Raw genomic sequence first — 19,775 nt, forward strand, 5'->3', positions numbered from 1 at the left:
TGGTTCAAGTAGGGAATTTATGGCGGAGACAATGGGTCATCCTGGTGGGTTAGTTTTGTCTTTATGGATCTTGGGCAAGATGTAAAAAGCTGCCCTTTTTGGGTGTGTTTTATTCAGCAAGCGTCTCTCTCCTTCGCTGATCCATTCTTCTCCCATAGCATGATCCGTTAAACTTTTTATTTCTTCCTGCAATCTTATCGTGGGATCTTGATTTAAGATTTTATAAAGAGTTGGTATCACCCAAGAGTCTTCGACATTCTTTCTCATGGTTACTAGTTTGAATAATAACAATCCCACCCACTTTATCAGCAGGTTTTATTGTAATGCCATCTTGGTCGCATAGGCTATTCCTTGCTGCTCTGGTCAGATTGTCCGGTTTGACATTTTTCTTTTTTTATAGCTGCTTGCACTTCTCTTGTGACTTTATTTTCAAATGCCAGGATCTCGGGGGGACAGGCATAAGGGGGAGGGTTGAATGTGGATTTATTCTTGAGAGGATTACTCAACGGACAGGGCAATGCTTCATAAGAAAGGTTGCCCTCCTTGAGGAGGCCCTATGATAGGGCTTATCGAGGAAGAATCAGTTGACAATCTCCTAGGGGTCATTTACTGATACCCTGACACAGTACAGTTCTACTCGTGAGCATTGACACAAGGGGATCAATAGAAAATGCACCGTTTGCAAGAAGAACAAGGTTTTATTACATGCAAATACTGCTGGGAATATCAGTCAGTCCCGTCACTGCAAATTGAACGAAGCTTCACATGCCCATGTGTAGTTACATCTTTCATAGCAGAAATCCACAAAGTGAAACATATCAGATACAACATAATCCCACATTGCCCATTAGCTATAAAAAAAAATCTAAACATCCATATAGTTCATTACCCCATTGATGAGGCATAGCTAAATGGTTACTAAAAAACATGACCCTTTCAAATTTCATAATGAACTTGGTACGTTCATGAGAAAGATTCACATTAAAGATTTTTTTTTAAATAGAGAACCATCAATGTCTACCAACTGCACCGGGTTATGGGAACCGTCTATCCACCTATACACACACAATCACTGAATCACTGGTATTCGAACGTAAAGTGTTAGCAGACCTTGAGAAACTCAAATCCAAAGACACTCAAGTGTTTCAAAATCTCAGCAATGCAGAAAAGGCAGCTATGAAATCTCTGGCTAACAATGACAACATTCTTATTAAAAGAGCAGACAAGGGATGAGGGATAGTCATCCTCAACAAAAAAAGACTGTTGACGAATGTCTTAGCCAACATCAGAAAGAAGAGAGTTACAAACCCCTCCTTGAAGACCCAACCAGAGATCTTTTAAAAACTATAGATCTCAAAGTGACGAAAGGAGAACAAGTGATGGATAACTAAACAAGAATCAGGTTTTTTGGTTAATGGGAAATCTAACATGCCTACCTTCTACTGCCTCCCCAAAATTCATAAAACCCATATAAACCCTCCAGGATGACCGATAGTGGCAGGCATTAATTCTGTACTCTAACCATTATCCAAGTTTGCTGGTCACTACCTGAAAGGATTTGTGAAGAATATGTCATCTTACCTTAAAGATACAACCGACTCTATAAGAAAATTTGACTATATGGAGTTTAACCCAGAAGTGAACCTCCTAATCGGTTTGGACATAGTATCACTATACACCAACATTGCGCAACAAGCCACACTAGAAACTATAGAGGAAGTACTCTACAATAGAATAGACAGCGACCCAGTCCCCAATGCATTCATCATGTGGTGTGTAGAAATGGTCTTCACAAAAAACTACTTTGAGTTTCAAGGCCTTTTTTACCAACAAATAGAAGGCAGTGCCATGGGGGCGCCAATGGCCCCACGCTTGGCTAACTTATACATGGAGACGTTCGAAAAAGCAATCATATACTCTCCTATCAACCCCTTTGGACACCGCATCAAACTGAGGACCCATTATATAGACGACATGCTGATCACTTGGGAAGGTACGTCAGAAACGGCATATACATTTTTTGAATGGCTCAACATCCAGAATCGCCACCTTAAATTTACCATGAATATAAGCAACTACTGCTCCCATTTTCTGGAATGTAACTCCAATATCTTTCACAAAAATGGACAGCTTCTGGTCAAACCTTACCACAAACCAACAGATCGTAATTCATTATTAGAATACACCAGTCATCATATAAAACATCTACAAGACAATCTACCAGTCAGACAATTTCTCCGATTGAAGAGAAACAGCAGCCAAAAGAAGGCCTTTGAACAAGAGTCCTATTTGCTCTCGGGGAAACTGCATAAACGGGGATACCCAAAGGAATGTGTCAGAAAACCCACAAAAAGGGTGTTTAACAATAACAGAGGAGCCCTGCGGGAGGAAAACACACCCAAACCTAAAGATGAACGCCTAGTCTGCGTCTCCATTTTTAAAAACCACAGTTTGGCCATTCGCAATATTATTAATAAACATTGGAAAGTGTTCGCTCTTGAGGAACTTCATTTAGAGCGACCTATTTTGGCTTACAAAAGGAGCACCTCAATAGGAAATTGGGTTAGCAAAAGCAAACTAAAGACTAGAATCCCTACCACTAAGAGCATAACCTCCAGCTGGGGACTAGACCTCATTGAGAACGCATATTGCATTCTGTGAAGAACAGACAGCCATTCTGCAGTGAACAGAAATGCACCCTGCTTTGTTGGTGCTCAGTGTGGATTCTGTTAGGCGCAGTTCCTGCCTGTAACATTGTTACGCTCGGTATCAATCTATTCTCAACATGTTCCTTGGCGATGTTATCAATACTAGTGTTTTGTTGTTTCTTTCATTGCTATGTTGCCTGCACTGCTTACATATCAGTAATGCAGCAAATAGAGCCCTTGTGTTCTTCCCTCAATGTCTGGATTCTCTTTAGCGGTTCTATTAATTGTTTGGGCTGTGATAAAATGATATGTGGTCCCCCTGTTAGGTACAGGGAACAAAGAGGAAATGGGAAAGAGAGAAAGAGCAGCTCTTTATTATTCTACAGATGTGTCTGGACCTTCTGCGATTCCTAGTCTGAGGATTCTATGAATAAGAGCTCAAACGGGGAAACTAGCTCCCCAGTCTTAAGACCCGTGGCAGAAGGGTCTCACCAGAAGCCAAGAAACCAGAAGCAGAAGAGAATCCTGGATAAGAAGCAAGGAAAGCAATGCCCGAAAGCATAGCAATCATAAAGGAAATGCCAGGACACTTAAAACCCTGGAGCGTGAGTGACAGGCATTTCCGGGACGTGCCCTCGGAATTGCGGAGTCTGAGGAAAGCCTATTATTCACCCTAGAGACTTTGCTTGTGGGACCACTGGAGAAGCCATCATGGAATTTGGTACAATTGGTTCCTTTTGTGGGTTTAGTTTGTAGTATTTTCCAGGGAGCTGTGCACTATGAAAAGTTCCTTGAAAAATTACCAGGATTAGCCAAGAAACTTCTATCTGTTGTCTTACAACTTTTCCACACTAACACACGAACCCAAAGATACCAAGCAATAGTCCCTCCACACATGCCCCTGAAAGGGATCCCCTTTAACATCAGGGGCAGGACAAAAGGGATCCCCTTTAACATCAGGAGAAGGAGAAAAGGGAGAGTGGGTTGGGGGCAAAGAAGAATGGGGAAGAGTGTGGTCCCCTTGTGTTCTTTAGTCATTACATGTAGTTTTTTGGGGCATTTGAGTCAGCACTGAAATATAGGACTGTCAAAACCTATTGGCTTCACCAATGCCTAGTTTATATTTCTCCCACTGTCATGTTGGATCTTTCTTTCTGCCACTGACAGCGAGATACCTTTGCAAACGTCACTGCTTGAAATGGCCAACATATTGCTTAAGCGGGGTCCTGATGTGAAGACAGTGTACCTCAGTGTCCAGAGGTGTACACAGGGTAAGGCCTGAACGGGCAAGGTCCACCCGACATGTGTAAATGCCCACTCAGAAGTGCTATGTGAGCATTTAGAGATGTTAATGTCGCTGTGGTGGGCCCAACTACATCAGCTTCAGGCCCCACTTTCTAGACAATCCTGGCTATGCTTCTGCCTGTGTCTCTCATTGGAAATGTGCATTCAGTCCCTATCAGAGCTCTCCCATCCACATCTTCTTTTGTTTCCGCCACAAAGTAGTCCTCTCTGTCATGAGACAAAGCAAGATGTGTGGTGCTAAGCTGCTCCTGATCATCTGGCCACAGATGCCTACTGCCAAGCTCAGTGCTGATTTCTAACAACGCAAAGTGTGGAGAAGGAGAAAGTGTAGAGAAAGAAACAGGCCTGCAGCTTCGGTGTTGGTAGAGAACAGCTACATGTTCGATAGTCTGCTTCCAATGACTAGGCCTGTTGCTTCAGGCCCTTTCGTACTCACAGTGCCGGAGCAGTGGGCCGCAGGTCTGGCGCTATTAGGAAGTAAGCGCTCTTAACCGCAGGTACGAGAGGGAGTAGAGAGGCGGAGGAGAGTGGCAGTGTGATCTAATGAGAAAAGGCAGCGGCTCAGGTGCGTGCGTTGCCTCTTGCTTTGTACTGTTTGGGCCATAACGTTTAGGCACTACGCAGAAAGAAGCAGATGTTAGGTTTCCACAAAGAATGTTGTTTATATATGACAGTCACAAGGAGTTCTTAATATAGTGAAAACTACTTTTGTATAATAGAACACTGCGCATTATGTTATGTTATTGTTCTTTATATCATGTGTGTTCACCCGAGGGCATCTTGCCGCTAAAGAGGTAAAAAGCAACAAGCAAGAGGACACAGAAGGTCAAGTGGAGCAAAAGAATAAAAAAAGATAGGTCTTGAGAGCCTTTTGAAAGGCTAGATGATTAGACAGCGACTTCAAAGCCAGTGGGAGACTATTCCACAGTTGAGCCGCTGTGATAGAGAAGGCACGTCCTCCCAGCCGAGAACGGCGAAAGGGGGGCACAGATAGCGTGTCTGCTGATGCTGAGCGCAATGGGCAGTTTGGAATGTAGTGCTCAAATTTGACACAGAGGCACTCTGCCCCATGGCCATGCAAGGCCCGGTGAACAATGCAGAGTGCCTCGAATGGAATTTGCTGTGCCACAGGAAGCCAGTGGAGGGAGCGGAGTACTGGAGATATGTGGGACTCATACGGGGTGCCCGTTGCCATCCTGGCTGCCAGATTCTGGAGGCACTATAACCTGCGAATTAGCCCCGCCAGGTACAGGGAATTGCAGTAATCTAGCCTGCTCAGAATCGTAGCTGCTACTGCAGGAGGACTTAACAGATATGGAATAAGGTGGCGCTCCTTCTTAAGGATTTTCAGCTGGAAGTGCCCCGGCTGGCATACCGAGGAGACTTGGGGCGCCAGAGACATATTGGCCGACATAATCACACCAAGGTTTTTTACCTTTGTAGAAAGAGCCGGGAGCTGACCCAGAGAAGGAGGCCAAAAGGAGGAGATCCACAGTGAAGGATTGGCAGCCGGGGTGGACCTGCCACCAACACCTCGGTTTTGTCCCCATTCAATTTCAGCCAATTTTGCCCCATCCACTGTCCCACGGCAGTCAGGCACGTGTGCAGCCAATCAGACACCTCCACCTGATCCAGATTTAAACTGATCAGTAACTGGGTGTCATTGCCTACGAGTAGCCCCTGATGCCGTAGGAGCGGATGAGGGAAATCAGCTGAAAGATGTAAATGTTAAAGAGGATGGGGGACAAAGCAGAACCCTGGCGGACACCACAGCTACAACGAGAAGATTTGGAGAAAAAAAAAGGAGGAAGAGAGAGAATTTGGGATCTGTCTTCCAAGAAAGAACCGAACCAGGCCAGTACCTGACCCAAAAACACCAATCTGGCCCAGATGGGCGAGCAGGGTAGCATGATCCACGAGGATGAGGATGGTGTGCATATATGATGTATTATTACATCAAATTAACACCAAATAATAGAAATCTGAACCAATAAACATGTTTTCACTACATTACCACCAGAGAATGCCTCACGAGATTCTGCAGGGAGAGTTGAGCGAGCTGCGAGCAGGGCGCATTTTTCGGCTTTCTACGAGGGTGGCAGGTCTTTTTATGTTGGCTTTACTGGGGTTGTCACCCCAAATCCCTCGGTGGAATGCACCCCAAATGTTGATCGTTTCCCATCCGCATCTTTATATCTTGCTACACATTTCAATAACCATTGTGATGTTTTCAATAAGAACAAAAGGCGAGTGCAGTGCAAACCTCGGCCGTCTGTAATTCCAGGGTGTGCAAGGTTACAGCTCACTCGGTGTCAGAAAAGTAGACGGGTTCTCGGGAGATGCAAGCATTCTTACATTCTTAGACGCCCTTTCTTATCAGCAGAGAGTGGCCCACTAACACCGTGAGATCATTAACAGCCGGTTATTGAACCCATAGCCTTGCATTTGACAGCGGCCTCGGGAAAACCGTGCATGGAAGTATTGGGAGCTCTATCATCAAACAGAACCCCCAAAGGATGGAGCGTCTGAACCCTGGGGTGCGCTATGCAAGCTGAACATGAATGGCACTACGCTAGGACTTATGCTGGATTTCAATTGTCTATTTGCCCTGTGTGCTCTCATGGAGTAGAACTTGCACAAGCCTGGAAGACGTGCAGATAGCCGGCAGCCACTAGCATTGACCCGGCTGGATAATAAGCACAGCCATCATCTCATGGCCAGCTTGCTCTCGCTCTCATTATATGAGCTGCGTGATTTTAAACAGTCTCTGTAAACACCTTCATTGTACTGTTGCTGTTACCATGTCGAGCGTTTGGAATGAAAGCACTATACAAATTCAGTACACATTGAATTGCATGAATAAGAAACCATGCCTTTTATTTTTGATGCTTGAACTATAACATTTGGATTGTAAAAATAAGTAACTTTGTCTATCCTATGAAAAGTATATATTTTTTTATTTGCTATTTCACTTATTTTAGGGAAAGACTTGTGGGCACAAATCCTTTTAACGAGACAATTAACCACTATAACAAACAACCAATGGACTGATTGCTTTATTTTATGGAGGCATGGCAATAATAATTCCAGCCACCCCTTACTAACAATGCTTACGATGGATCCAGAGCAGTTAAATCCACCTGGCAATGGGCAGAACCAGCCAAGCAACTCAGTTGTCAACATTCAATCATGACCAACATGGTGGATGGTGCATCGCCAATGCAACACTGCCAGCGCCTTGAGCAATCCCATTTATCAAGCTACATGGACCCCTTGCACACCAGAAGCATTCTGCTGTTTCAGGCCAAACCAGTAGTTTTCAGGCCCTTCCTAACTTTCATGCAAGGCTACAATCATCCCTATGACAACCCATGCTTGCGTTTCTAAGGCGTATTGATACACATCAAGACATGCCTCTTCCCTCCACCTACCTCAGTGCATTATCATGTCCAATCTACCCTCAACTGGCCGGAACAGCCCAAGGTCAATCCTGGATGAGTGGTGCTCACCATTTATGTCACCCACCGCCCAATTAGGACCTCTTCCCTTTCTAAGTCCCCTCTTACCCCTTCCTCCCCACACCCGCCCTCACAATAGGAGGAATGTGCTCCAGTGCCCTTTCAAGTCACAGTTCAGTTTTGGAGCATGGCATATACTAATGCCTAGTACACATGATCATTATCTAGTTTGACTGGCCATAAGAAGATGTTTATGCAAAGATGTTCTGACTATCTATGTTTCGCGTGTATGACCTTGCTACCACCAATACCTTTTGTCTTCTGTGTAACCCACTCTGATGGATGCTTGGCCTGGTCTGCAAGATATAAAACTATAAAACTAAAGTAAGTGAAATCCCTTGCCTGGATCAATCTGAGTAACCACCTCTTTTTGTTGGAAAATACTTACCAGCGGAGCAAATACCTCTTCCTTGTAAGCAGTGCGGTGCAATGAGTTGTGGCATTCTGGTTCCCCCACTTCTTTTCAATGGGTTGATATGTATTATTTATTTATTTATTGGTCGCTTGTTAGACGCTTATACAATTAGCAAAACTGTTTCAAAGCGCCCACAGAGCAACAGGGTGAGGACAGGGGAGGTAGACAATGAATTACAAAAGGATAAATAGTTCAATTGATGGTACAAACAAATTATGAGAATGAAGGGGAAGGGGATGAACCTACTGTGCCTTGTGCGTGTTCAGAATGTGCAAATGCAGAGGGGATGGGGGTGAGGGATAGGTGCTGTGGTGCACATGGAAAAGTGCTAAGGGTGAAGTGCTTCAGAAGGTAAGAGGTAAGTGCAACCACCCGAGGAAGGGTGAGCCTAAGCAAGTGCAGTGAATACACAGTGGCTGGGATGAGGATGTGGGGGTTCAGGGCCCGAGGAAATATAAGGGCCCTGCACATCAGTCACACCAGTGAATGATTAGCAGGGGAGAGAAAGAAGAAAGAAGAAAGAGGGGAAGAGAAAAGTCTTGAGGCTTTTTCAGAACTTGAGGAGGTCTTGCTCAAGACGCAGAGGGGGAGGGAGGTTATTCCACAGGAGGGATCCTGCAGAGAAGAGAGATCGACCACCAACTCTCTGTTTAGCAAACCGCTTCACACGCAGAGAGTTGCTGCAATAGGAGCTCAGGAGTCTAGAAGGGGAGGATTTGGTCAGAAAGCTTTGAAGATAGAGTGGTCCCCTGCCCCAGATAGCCTTGTGGATGATACAAAGGGATTTGAATTTAATCCATGCTGAGACCGGGAGCCAGTGAAGGCTTTGTAGGCCAGGAGAGATGCAGTCCCATGGCTTGAGGCCAAGGATAAGTCTTGCTGCCCTATTCTGGGTTTGCTGAAGGAGTCGCAGTGTGGACGAATGAAGATTAAGGAGGAGGATGTTGCAATAGTTTAGCCTGGAGAGAACCAGAGCACAGGTAACATTGTCCCTCATTACGACCCTGGCGGTAAGTAAGCTGCATTACCGCCATGGCGTAATCATCGTTTACGCCATGGACCGATGGCGTAAAGAGCGCCATATTCCGACCCATCGCGCACGAGCATTACGCCATGGCGGTAATGTAAACTACGCCATGGCGTAAACAGCCCTTACCGGCATCGAATGCCGCGCTGGGTGACCTACCGCCACCCATCATTGCGCCGACCGCAATCAGCGGGCCCCGTAATTAGCGGGCACCGTAATTAGCGGAACCGGAAGTAGCGTCATCGTGGCGGAACGGGAAAGAGCACAGCGGCCATCTTTAAAAACACAATCCATTGCCATCCTACCCAACCACACTACATTCGACCCTGAAACCCTGTGAATCCCATTACCCACCCATTTCCTCACCTAACCATGCCAAAAGTTGTTAAAAAAGCCTGCGACAGGCAGCGGCAGGACCGCTTCAGTCGCGAAGAACTGACTATGCTGGCAGAAACGCTGCAGGAGAAGGCAGACGTCGTCTTCTCATCAGAGATGACGAGACCAGCCATAGCCCGGAAAAAAGCAGTATGGGAACTCGTGGCACAACGTGTCAGTGCCGTAGGTACCACCCCACGCACCGCCAGACAGTGCCGCAAAAGGTGGGATGACCTCCGGCTCCGAGTAAGGGGCATACTGTCAGCAAACCGCAACCTGGGACTGGCAACTGGCGGTGGAGCAGACTCCCCACTGAAGATGCAGCCATGGGAGGAGACATGTGCCTCATTGATCGGCATAGAGTGCATTGAGGGCGTCGGCGGAATGGAGAGAGGAGCCCCGACATCAGGAGACACAGGTAGGTGCCTCCAATTCAGCCTTGCAACACACCCTGAATCACACTTACATGGGAATCACAATGTCGCCCCATATGGCAAACGCAACACATCAGCAGAAGACCCACACCCTGCACACATGCAGCATGTTCACTCTACAGCAGGCACACACATTCCTGCATGCTCAACCCACCCAAAAGGGAGACAACCTGTATGTCACGGCCTACAAAGTCCACCATCTATCCATCTAAACCATGGCACTCATCACAATGCCTGCTCAATGTCCGCTGAACCATCAATAACACTTTCCCTCCTCTGCTCCACCACAGGCTCACACTCGGACACCGGCAGGGACGAGAGTGGCACCACCCCAGCCAAGAAGACCAGGACAGAGGGAAGAGGCCACCAACAATCCACCTCTGCTGGACCCATGGCCAACCCACAGCAGGCCAAAATTCCTGTTGCCGAACAGCCCAGGGCAGCAATTCCCCCCGAGGAAAGGGACATGATGGCACCCACGGCAGACCCACAACCACTGCTGCCCACTGAGGGGATCGTGTCTGCAGTACAGTCGGGGAGACTGCAGCCATCGCAGCCTGTTCTGACAGCGATGTGGCGAATGGGGATGATGACATGGAAGGTCCTCCCCACACCCAACTTACCTCCCCACACCTGTCCCCAGGTAGCCTGCATGGACAGGACACACAGGGGCAATCCCCTGGAGGTTCATGGCCAGCCACTCCAAGCCCAGTGGGAGTAGGGGAGGAGGGGAGTAGTCCTATTGGGCCTGCAATTGCAACCTCCATTGTGCCTGATTTCAGCCAGGTGCTGGACCAAATATCAGCGAGGCAAGAACAACTGGCATCAATCCTAACGCAGCATGTTGCTGATTGTGGAGGTGCCAGTTCAGGCATGGAGAGGTGTGCTGACAGCATCAAGGCAGCCATCCAATCAGCAAGCACGAACATATGCACAGAACTAGCCGCAGTGCGGAATATGATTAGTGAACTGATACGGACAATCATGGACACACGGCGTACCGAGCAGGCCGGTACCTCCTCAGCTGCAAGTTCAGCCCCATCCAGCCCCGTCCGCATGTCATCCAGGACCCGGAGGAGTACAGGCAGGGGGGCCCCAGGTTCCGGGACAGGGGGCTGGCAATAGTGCCCGCCCAGTGGACCACTAAAACATTACCCCACTTCACCACAGGCACTGGCACTCCTTTGCAGGGATTTCTGGGGGGAGTGGGAAGGGGGATTGGGTGTGTTGGGGTGTTCAGGGGGGAGGGGGGATTGGGTGTGTTGGGGTGTTCAGGGGGATTGGGTGTGTTGGGGTGTTCAGGGGGAGGGGGGATTGGGTGTGTTGGGGTGTTCAGGGGGGAGGGGGGATTGGGTGTGTTGGGGTGTTCAGGGGGGTGGGGGGATTGGGTGTGTTGGGGTGTTCAGGGGGGAGGGGGGATTGGGTGTGTCATAACTTTTCAGAAGCACAATACACTTTTTCATTTATCACAAATCAAATGTGTGGACATTGCTCATTGTGTATGTGTGCTTTATTGTTGTACAGTCTACAGTGTGCATATACCAGACACACACAGTGCCCCAAGTGCCGTCCACATGTTACACACATACGCTGTGTGTGCTAGAAGCATTGGTCAATGAGATTCTGACGCATTTCACGCCCCTCCTGTGCATCGCTGCCTCCTTGAGGTGCTGCCCCATCCCCACCCTCATCATCCTCATCATCAGGTGGTTGCAGTTCTGCGTCAGGGGGCAGAGGCACGTTACGTCTGACGCACATATTGTGTAGCATGACACATGCCATGACGATCTTCGCAACCTTCTCATGGCGGTACAGGAGTGCCCCGCCAGACCTGCTGAGGCAGCGGAAACGTGCCTTCAGTAGGCCAAAGGCCTGCTCTATCACCACACGGGTACGTGCATGGGCACGGTTGAAGTCCTCCTCATGCTGGTTCTGTGGGTTGCGGACTGGTGTAAGGAGCCACCTCTTCAGGGGATAGCCTGCATCACCTGTAAATGGACAACAATGTATGTGTCAGGAATGAGATTGCTTTCTGAACATGACGCGCCACCATGCCTTGCATTCAACTGTTACTTTGCACCAAATTTAGTTGTGCTAATGGATTCACACTATGCAACCGGCATATGTTCATGGCTCTCATGTACTGTTTTGCATGCCAAGACACAATGCAGGGGGGACAATTGCCTTGTGAGTGCCCATCCACTGTGTCCGTTCAGGCCGTTACTTTATGTGACCTGGCACGTGTCCTGTGAGGTCAAAGCTCACATGATTGCAACATTGCTGTCTGGCTCATTATGACCCCAGGGAACAATACTGGTGTCAATGGGGGGAGTTTGTGGGTCTTGCTGTCTGTTTAGTGGTGCATTGATGTTCCTGTCCGACATGTGCCTCCTTTGTGCGCAGTTATGGGGGACAGGCCTTTCAGTTGATGGTGTTTGGTGACGTGCATGTAGGTGCGTTCCTTTGGAGTCAATGTGGTCACATTTCGTACAATGCACTTGCAGATGGTTGCGTCATGGTTGGGGTACACTTTCATTCACATGTTAGGGCTGATTAGATCAGGCATCATGTATACAGTTGTCAGATGACGTGAGTGCTGCCTCAGGGTATGATCTGGCTACTGCTAGTCGCAGCCATGTGACGTATGCATCATTCCCCCCCCCCTTTCTGCCAGGTGAAATATGCATTGGTACGTCGATCACCTACACACTTCGCATTTCCATGCTCATGACATTAGACTCACCAAGTAGGCAGGATCTTGGGCCTGCATGTCGCTCCATGTAGCGTGGTATTGTGGAGTTCCGAAGGACCATTGAATCATGCTTTGATCCGGGGAATCGGGCACAACAATGTGTGAAGATCCTGTTGGAGTCGCAGACCATTTGCACGTTGATTGAGTGAAATAGTTTACGGTTGCGGTATGGTACCTCCATGGGATGTGGGACCACCAATTCAACATGGGTGCAGTCGATGGCACCAATCCAACCAGGTATGCCAGCTAGTGCATGGAAACCCACTTTGGTGTTGGCAATCTCCTGGGCAGACCGTGGCAATGAGATGTGGTCGTCTGTGTGCTTGAGGAGGGCATCGAGCACTTGGATCAGTGTACGTGAGAATAATGGTTGGGATATGCCATGCAAGTGGCCCACTGTGTGCTGGTAGGTGCCTGTGGCCAGGAAGTGGAGCACGGACACGACCTTCAGTAGGGGCGGGATGGCGGTGGGTGTTTCTATCATGCTGACGATGTTGTTGTGTATCATGTGCACAATGTTGGTGATGGTGTCCCGGTCCAGTCGGTACAGGGTGTGGATCTGCTCTGCGGTGAGGTTGAATGGACTGGCTCTGATGCGTGGTATTGGGGGCTGCCTGCGTGGTGCCACTGGCTGTGCTGGTGGGGCTTGCTGGCCCTGCCTTGCCCTCCTTCTCCTCCTGCGTCTCCTCTGTGCAGGTGGTTGTTGTTGTTGTTGTTGTTGTTGTTGTTGTTGTTGTTGTTGTTGTTGTTGTTGTTGTTGTTGTTGTTGTTGTTGTTGTTGTTGTTGTTGTTGTTGTTGTTGTTGTTGTTGTTGTTGTTGTTGTTGTTGTTGTTGTTGTTGTTGTTGTTGTTGTTGTTGTTGTTGTTGTTGTTGCAGCACTCGCATTGCTATCAGGTCCTCCAGCCCCAACATTGCTAGTCCTATTGGTATCATTGTGGAGTGTGACTGGGGCTGGTAGGGGTGGGGTGTGCTCTTTTTGCACTGGGAGAGTCTGTATTGCCTCCACCTGTGCTGATTCTGTGCACCTGTGGCAGCTGGGAACACTGCACATGGCCATTTACGGTTGGTTCGCGATGGCGGAATTAGCGCCATGGCGGTAAGGTACTTTACGGCCTTGGCGATGGCGTTAGGGGCATGTCCGCTTGGTTTGTGATCTGCATAGCTTTGCGCCATGCCGGTATTTACGGCATGGTGGGTCGCGCGCGACCTTGGTGCTGTTAGCGGCACCGTAAACTACGATGTCGCTAATTGCACTTTCGCGGGTCATAATCGGATCTAGCGGAAAACGATGCCGGTATTCATTTACCGGCATCGTTTTCCGCTTACCGCCTGGGTCGTAATGAGGGCCATTGAGTCTCTGGGGGAAGGTGAGGGAGTGTAGAGTACCATTGAGAAGGAAGAGCTGAAAGTGGGAGTTCTTGACAATGTCCTGAATATGAGTGATGAAGGATAGGGCGGAGTCGAAGATGACTCCGAGATTCCTGTCTTCAGTGCAAGGGCCAGGGAAGGAGCCCATGGAGGAAGGCCAGAGAGAAGGGAAGAAGTAGGGTTCAGGGGTCCAATAGGGAGAATCTCTGTTTTGCTGGCATTGAGGCAGAGGATCAGTGCATCAGGCCTGGATGGCAGAGAGGCAGTCAGGGATGAAGAAGGTGCAAGGGTTTCGGTAGGAAGTTTGAAGAAGAGTTGTGTGTCATCAGCATAGCACTGAAAGTTGGGGGAGAAGGCGGCAATGAGGCATGCCAGTAGAGAAAGGTATATGTTGAAGAGCCAGGGCAAAAGGATGGAGCCCTGGGGGACGCCACAGGTGGAGGTAGAAGTACGGGAGGAGAAAAGGCCCATAATGATTTTGGAGGAACGGTCAGGTAGAAAGGAGGTAAGCCAGTCCAGTGCCCGCTCCGAGATACCCAGCATATCATGGAGTCTTTTTCTGAGGATGGAGTGGTTCACTGTCTCAAATGCAGAAAAGAGATCAAGGAGGATGAGGACAGCAGGGGAGTTGGAATCAAGGGATCCGAGCAGTTCTTCACGGGTGTTCAGAAGAGCAGTTTCCATGCCTCTGGATGCTCTGAATTGATGTAATTAGGTCCATTGTGGCCACAGTGATTATTTCACAAGGATGGGGCCCAGGGCGAGAAGAGACAAGTGCTTCCCTATTAGCTGTTGTTCCCAGAGGGATGATAGTGGGACCAGAGTTAAGTGCAGAAAAGAACCTCAGCAAGTTCATATGGAAGCCTCTTACCTTGCAGGCCCCAGAAGAGATGGTGTTGAAGTGATGAAGAGAGGGAACAATGGGAGAAGGAGGGCTCAGTGCTGCAGAAACCAGACCATATTGTGGCTCCCAGTTTTGGGTTGGTATGTCATCAGAGGAGGAGAGGTTGCAGTTTTTGTTGTGGAGGTGCCGGTTTGATAGACAGAAAGGGAGCAGAGGCTTTGATCCAGCCCATGGAATACAGCAGAAGACAGTTTAACCCAAAGACATTAACATAGCAGGCCGGTATGGGGGACCCTCTTCTGATGAGTTACAAGAGTTGTGGAGGCAGAGCCCTTTATTCTGAAGGCTGAGGGTGTGCATTCATGGCAAGACACTAGCAGTGGTCAGATACAGCTGGGCCTGTTTTGAGGGGAGGCATCCCTAATAAAAAATCAGAGCCCTTATTAAAAGTGCTCACCTAAGAGAGACGTGGGACACTGGGAGAAGGAGTGGTGATGCAGTTGCCAGCAAGAAAGTAGCAAGGAGACCCAAGAAGGAGAAGTAGAAAATGGAGGGCATTGGGAGTTGGAGTCGGTGGCCAGAGTAGAAGAGAGAGGAACAGACCAGATGGGAAGTAGGGGAGACAAGGCCAAGTGGGCGGCCAAGAGGTTGAGGATGGGCCACTGAGAGGGAAAGTGAAAGAAAGGAAAAAGGTAGAAAAATAAAATGAGATGGGATGTTGAGTAAGATTCAAGATTAAGTGAAGTGGAACGGAATAGGAGAAAGTGGATAGGAGCACTAGAGGGAAGGAGGAGGATGGGATAAGAGACCAAAGAGGAACTGGGGATCCTGTAAAGAGGTGAAAAGAGAACAAAGTACAAAAGGTGGAGGGGGGTGTCTAAACCGCTAGAAGAAAGGGGTTAGAAATAAATTAGTGGTGTTGGAGTAGAGTAAGTGGAGCAAGAGTGTTCCAGAAGAAGAGAGAACCAGTGGAAAGGAGGATGAGTACAAACAAGATAGTGGAGGAAATTAAACAAGAAAAAAACAGTAGAAATGAAGAGGAGGACCCACGATAGCCAGCCAGGAGGATTAATGGAGGAAGCCAAAACCAGTAGAGAGGAGGAAGAGGATCCATAAGAGAATAGAGGAGTGATAGATGAAAGCAACAGTAGAAAAGAGGAGGATTAGGGCCATAAGAGAGTGGAGGAAGGATAGAAGAAAAGAGAGCCAGTCAGAGGGATCTTCAATAGGATTGACAAGGGAAGAGAAAGCAGGCATGGAGAAGGTGGAGGGCCAGAGAAAGAGAGTCAAGGAGAAGGATCCAACAGCTAGAGGGAAGTGGATCTGGGAGAAGTAAGGCATGAGAAGACCCTAATGAAACAAATGAGTGAGATAAGGCACAAACTAGGAACAGGATAGAGAAAGAATGAAAAGGAAGATTGTGGTGGCAGACCCTGGAAGAAGGAAGGATACAAGAAAGAACAAGGTGAAAAGGGGGTGGAGGAAGATAGAGATGAGGAGAGGAAGTGAACAGAAGAAGTAAAGTGACTGAAACAAAGAAGCAAGATGGGAAAAGGAAAGTGGAGGAGAGAAGGTGAAGGATATAAAAAGGGGAATGGCCAAAGAACATAAATGGGAGGCGCTGGAGACAAAAGAGACCAAAAAGACCATAACCTGAATGGTGGAAGGTGGTGAAAAACAGGAAAATAAAAGTCTGGAGAGAAGGAGTTGACAAGAAAGAAGAGGAGTGGAAGGGGTTAAGAAAAGGAAAAGAATTAGCGGGAGGAAGCAAAGAATTCAACAAAGGAAAGACCAAGAAACAGAAACCCAGGTAAATGGGAAAGAGATTAATTATAAATAGTGGGGCGAGACCAAGAGACTGGCAGGCAGAATATGCGAAGGCACATTTGATCAGAGTACAAAAAGAGGGCCTGGGGAAAGTGACTGCAAGGCCTGGAGATGCTGTTCTAAGAGCAGAGGTTTTTCATTAAGCATAGATGCCTCAAGGTCAAAATCCAACCGAAACTGTAAAAGACACTTAAGAGACACAGCAGATCCCTTGCCTCGCCACATAGGTACACCCTGGACGGTAGGCACGTATGGAGCCCATGACTAGCCACATCTTAGAAAGTTGGAGGTACTGCTTAAACAAATCACTCTCATTGAACTCTAAAAAGAATTCAAGCAATCCATCACTGTGGGTTCACACATTGCTGCACTCAGGAGGGTACATTTGATTTAGCCGAGGAACATACCTATTATGACACCAAGAAGTACTGGATTCCATAACAATTTAGGGCTGCATGTGAAGACAGAGCATGGAAGACACCATGACAGGAACACTTGAGATACTGAGAAACCCAAAATATGCTAACTATTGATGTGTACAAACCCATTAGCTTTGACCATAGACAGATGGGCTGGGAGTCCCGGCATATTGAAAGAAACTGGGAAGACAAAGCTCTCCTCATCACATGGTCATTTTGATTGTATACCCTAATCACTGTTTGGTAGCTAATTCTTTTGTTGGCTATCTCAGTCACAAAACGCCTAGGCTTTGACTGAATCCAACCCCATTGAAAGAGTATAAAAAACTATGTTCAAGCAACAAAGAAGTGGCAAGTATTTTGTGAATCCGTCTGCTCTGTGACACCATGCAGCACCCTACTGGTGGCACATTAGACCACTTGCTAGAATTGCCATGCTATAGAGTCATGTAAGGCTTGGCTCCCCAGGAGCTCACATCTCTTGAGCTGATTGTGCAAGTTATCAGGAACATGCTTGTCGCATATAATTATGTTTATTGGCACAAGGTGAGAAAAACAAAAGAAAAACACTGTGGTTGGTTGGATTCCGAGCCTTACTGCATGGTAATCGGGATCACGCAACGGCGTGCAGCTCGCTCCCATCTTCGACAGCATTTTAGATCCGGAATGGCATCCATGGAAAGGGAGAAGGGACTACATTTAGTCCCTTCTCCCTTTCCATGGCAGACATTTTTTTTGCTTTCTTTTTTTTCAAGTTACAAAATGGCCGCCAAGGAAAGGGAGAAGGGACTACACGTAGTCCCTTCTCCCTTTCCATGGCGGCCATGTTCTTTGTTTAGTATGGCCACCATGGAAATAGAAAACGCACTACATTTTCGATCCGCAGCGTGCATTTATTTTTACTTTTTTAACTTATTTTTTTCCAGCTGCAAAACGCAATGCGTTTTGCAGCAGGCAAACAAAAAGAAACATTATTACCCTGGTCTAACGGGCCGGGATACTAATGGCAATAAGCCCTTCGCCGGCAGGCCAGTACCGCATAAGGTAATGTCCCCGGGGCCCACAGTTATAGGCCCAAACATAGTGAGGGCCTTAATGAAGGCCCGGGGGCATTACCTTATGTGGGAAAGGCCCACCGGCAAGGGGTTTATTGCCATAATAAAATAGGGAACAATAAAGTATTCTCTTGACTTTATTCACTGGCTGCATCTGATAATTAGCTCAATAAAATCCTATAAATGGCAAACTAGTCTTGTTTTTTCTCCCTTACATTAGATTAGAATCCTATTTGTTGAATCACCACACACAAAAATCTTTTATATTAGACCGGTCTTGAGTTGCTTTATATCAACAAGATCAACTAGACTTAAGGAGGATCTACAGTCCAGAAAGAACAACTGGCAATAGCATAGCTAGATGATGAAAAAGATGTTGACTCATTTGAGTGGACTTTCAGGTCTATTGGGCTGGAAGAGATGAATGTGTGCCCAATTCCTCCTTGGCTAGGTCAGGGACAGGTGTTGACGTGAGTGGGAACTAAGTTGCACTTTTTTTGCTGTTACTATTCCACTACCTTTCACATCCTTTTTCACAATTCTGGAACTCTCCTTCTTCCAGTCAAAGCATGATGCTAAATTTTACTTGATTAACTTCAAAGCAAAGCACTTCTCTTGGGCTCTTGTTGGGCTTGTGAGCCGTAAACTAAAGCATTCGAGCGTGTTAATTGCCTCGTTTTAGCTCCTGTCTGGAGGTTGGAGGTGGATGGGGGGTGAAGTGGTGCAGGGAGATATTTCTCTATTGGAGGGGCTACATTTTGGGGTGGGGAATCACACATGGATCTGTGGTTTTCTTTTTAAAAGCCCAGTAGGAGCTCAGATGGCCAAAATAAGTCGCTTTTTTCTTAGCCCTTTGTATCCATTTGGTAGTCACATGTCTCCCCCTTTTCGTGCCTATCTGACTCAAATGTGTACATTTAGTGTTCTCATAACCAACTTAGGGTCATTGCCTGCCTCTCAAACCACACCCTCCGCATCACATACAGGCGAAGAAGGGTAGATTTCAGAACAACATTGTGCTACATCAGAGATCGGCAACCTTTAACTATCTTGATGTTTGGAACTACAACTCCCATCAAGACTAGCCAACACAGAGAATGGTGGGGGTCCTGAGAGTTGAAGTCCAAAACATCTGTATACCTACAGATTGCAGACGTCTGTACTACATTAAAACCTCAAAACGTTCCGTCGGCCCTGAATTATTATTCTTTTTTTAAAAGCATACACTGGACCATTACTTTTCTTTAGATTTGGACTATTATACTTTGAAAGAGTTTGGAACTTTTGTGAAACACTATAGAGTATCAGATCATGGTTGACAACGAACAAAAGTCTAATTTATCACCTGCCCAGCACTTTTTCTCATATTTCTTGAATTTGGAGGAGAAATATTTCCCAAATCCTTCATAGCACCTGTATCTGAAATTATATGTGTTGACTGAAGAGAACAAAGTGGAAATTAATCCAGGAAGACCACTTTGCTAGTCCAAATCATCCCCTTTGCCACCTACCCTGACCTGCCCGAAACCTTAAACATTCTTATTGCTCAATATTCCCACCAGCCAAATCCCAGCCCTTGCTGCAGTCACAATTCCATTAGCTTTGTTGCAACACTTCTACCTCTGGTCAGGCTGCAACACAGGCCGCCAGATGTCAGACGGCCCCTCTCAGAAGCCTTCCGCTGGAGTCTGTGGACAAGGAAAAGCAATCCCAGGCCTCTATACCCGATGTTATTGGCGATGGAACCATCTGCGGGCAGGATACATTTCAACATGCTAAAACTTAGG

Source organism: Ambystoma mexicanum, chromosome 5q, assembly GCF_040938575.1.
Source record: "Ambystoma mexicanum isolate Mex_15411 chromosome 5q, UKY_AmexF1_1, whole genome shotgun sequence".
NCBI lineage: Eukaryota > Metazoa > Chordata > Amphibia > Caudata > Ambystomatidae > Ambystoma > Ambystoma mexicanum.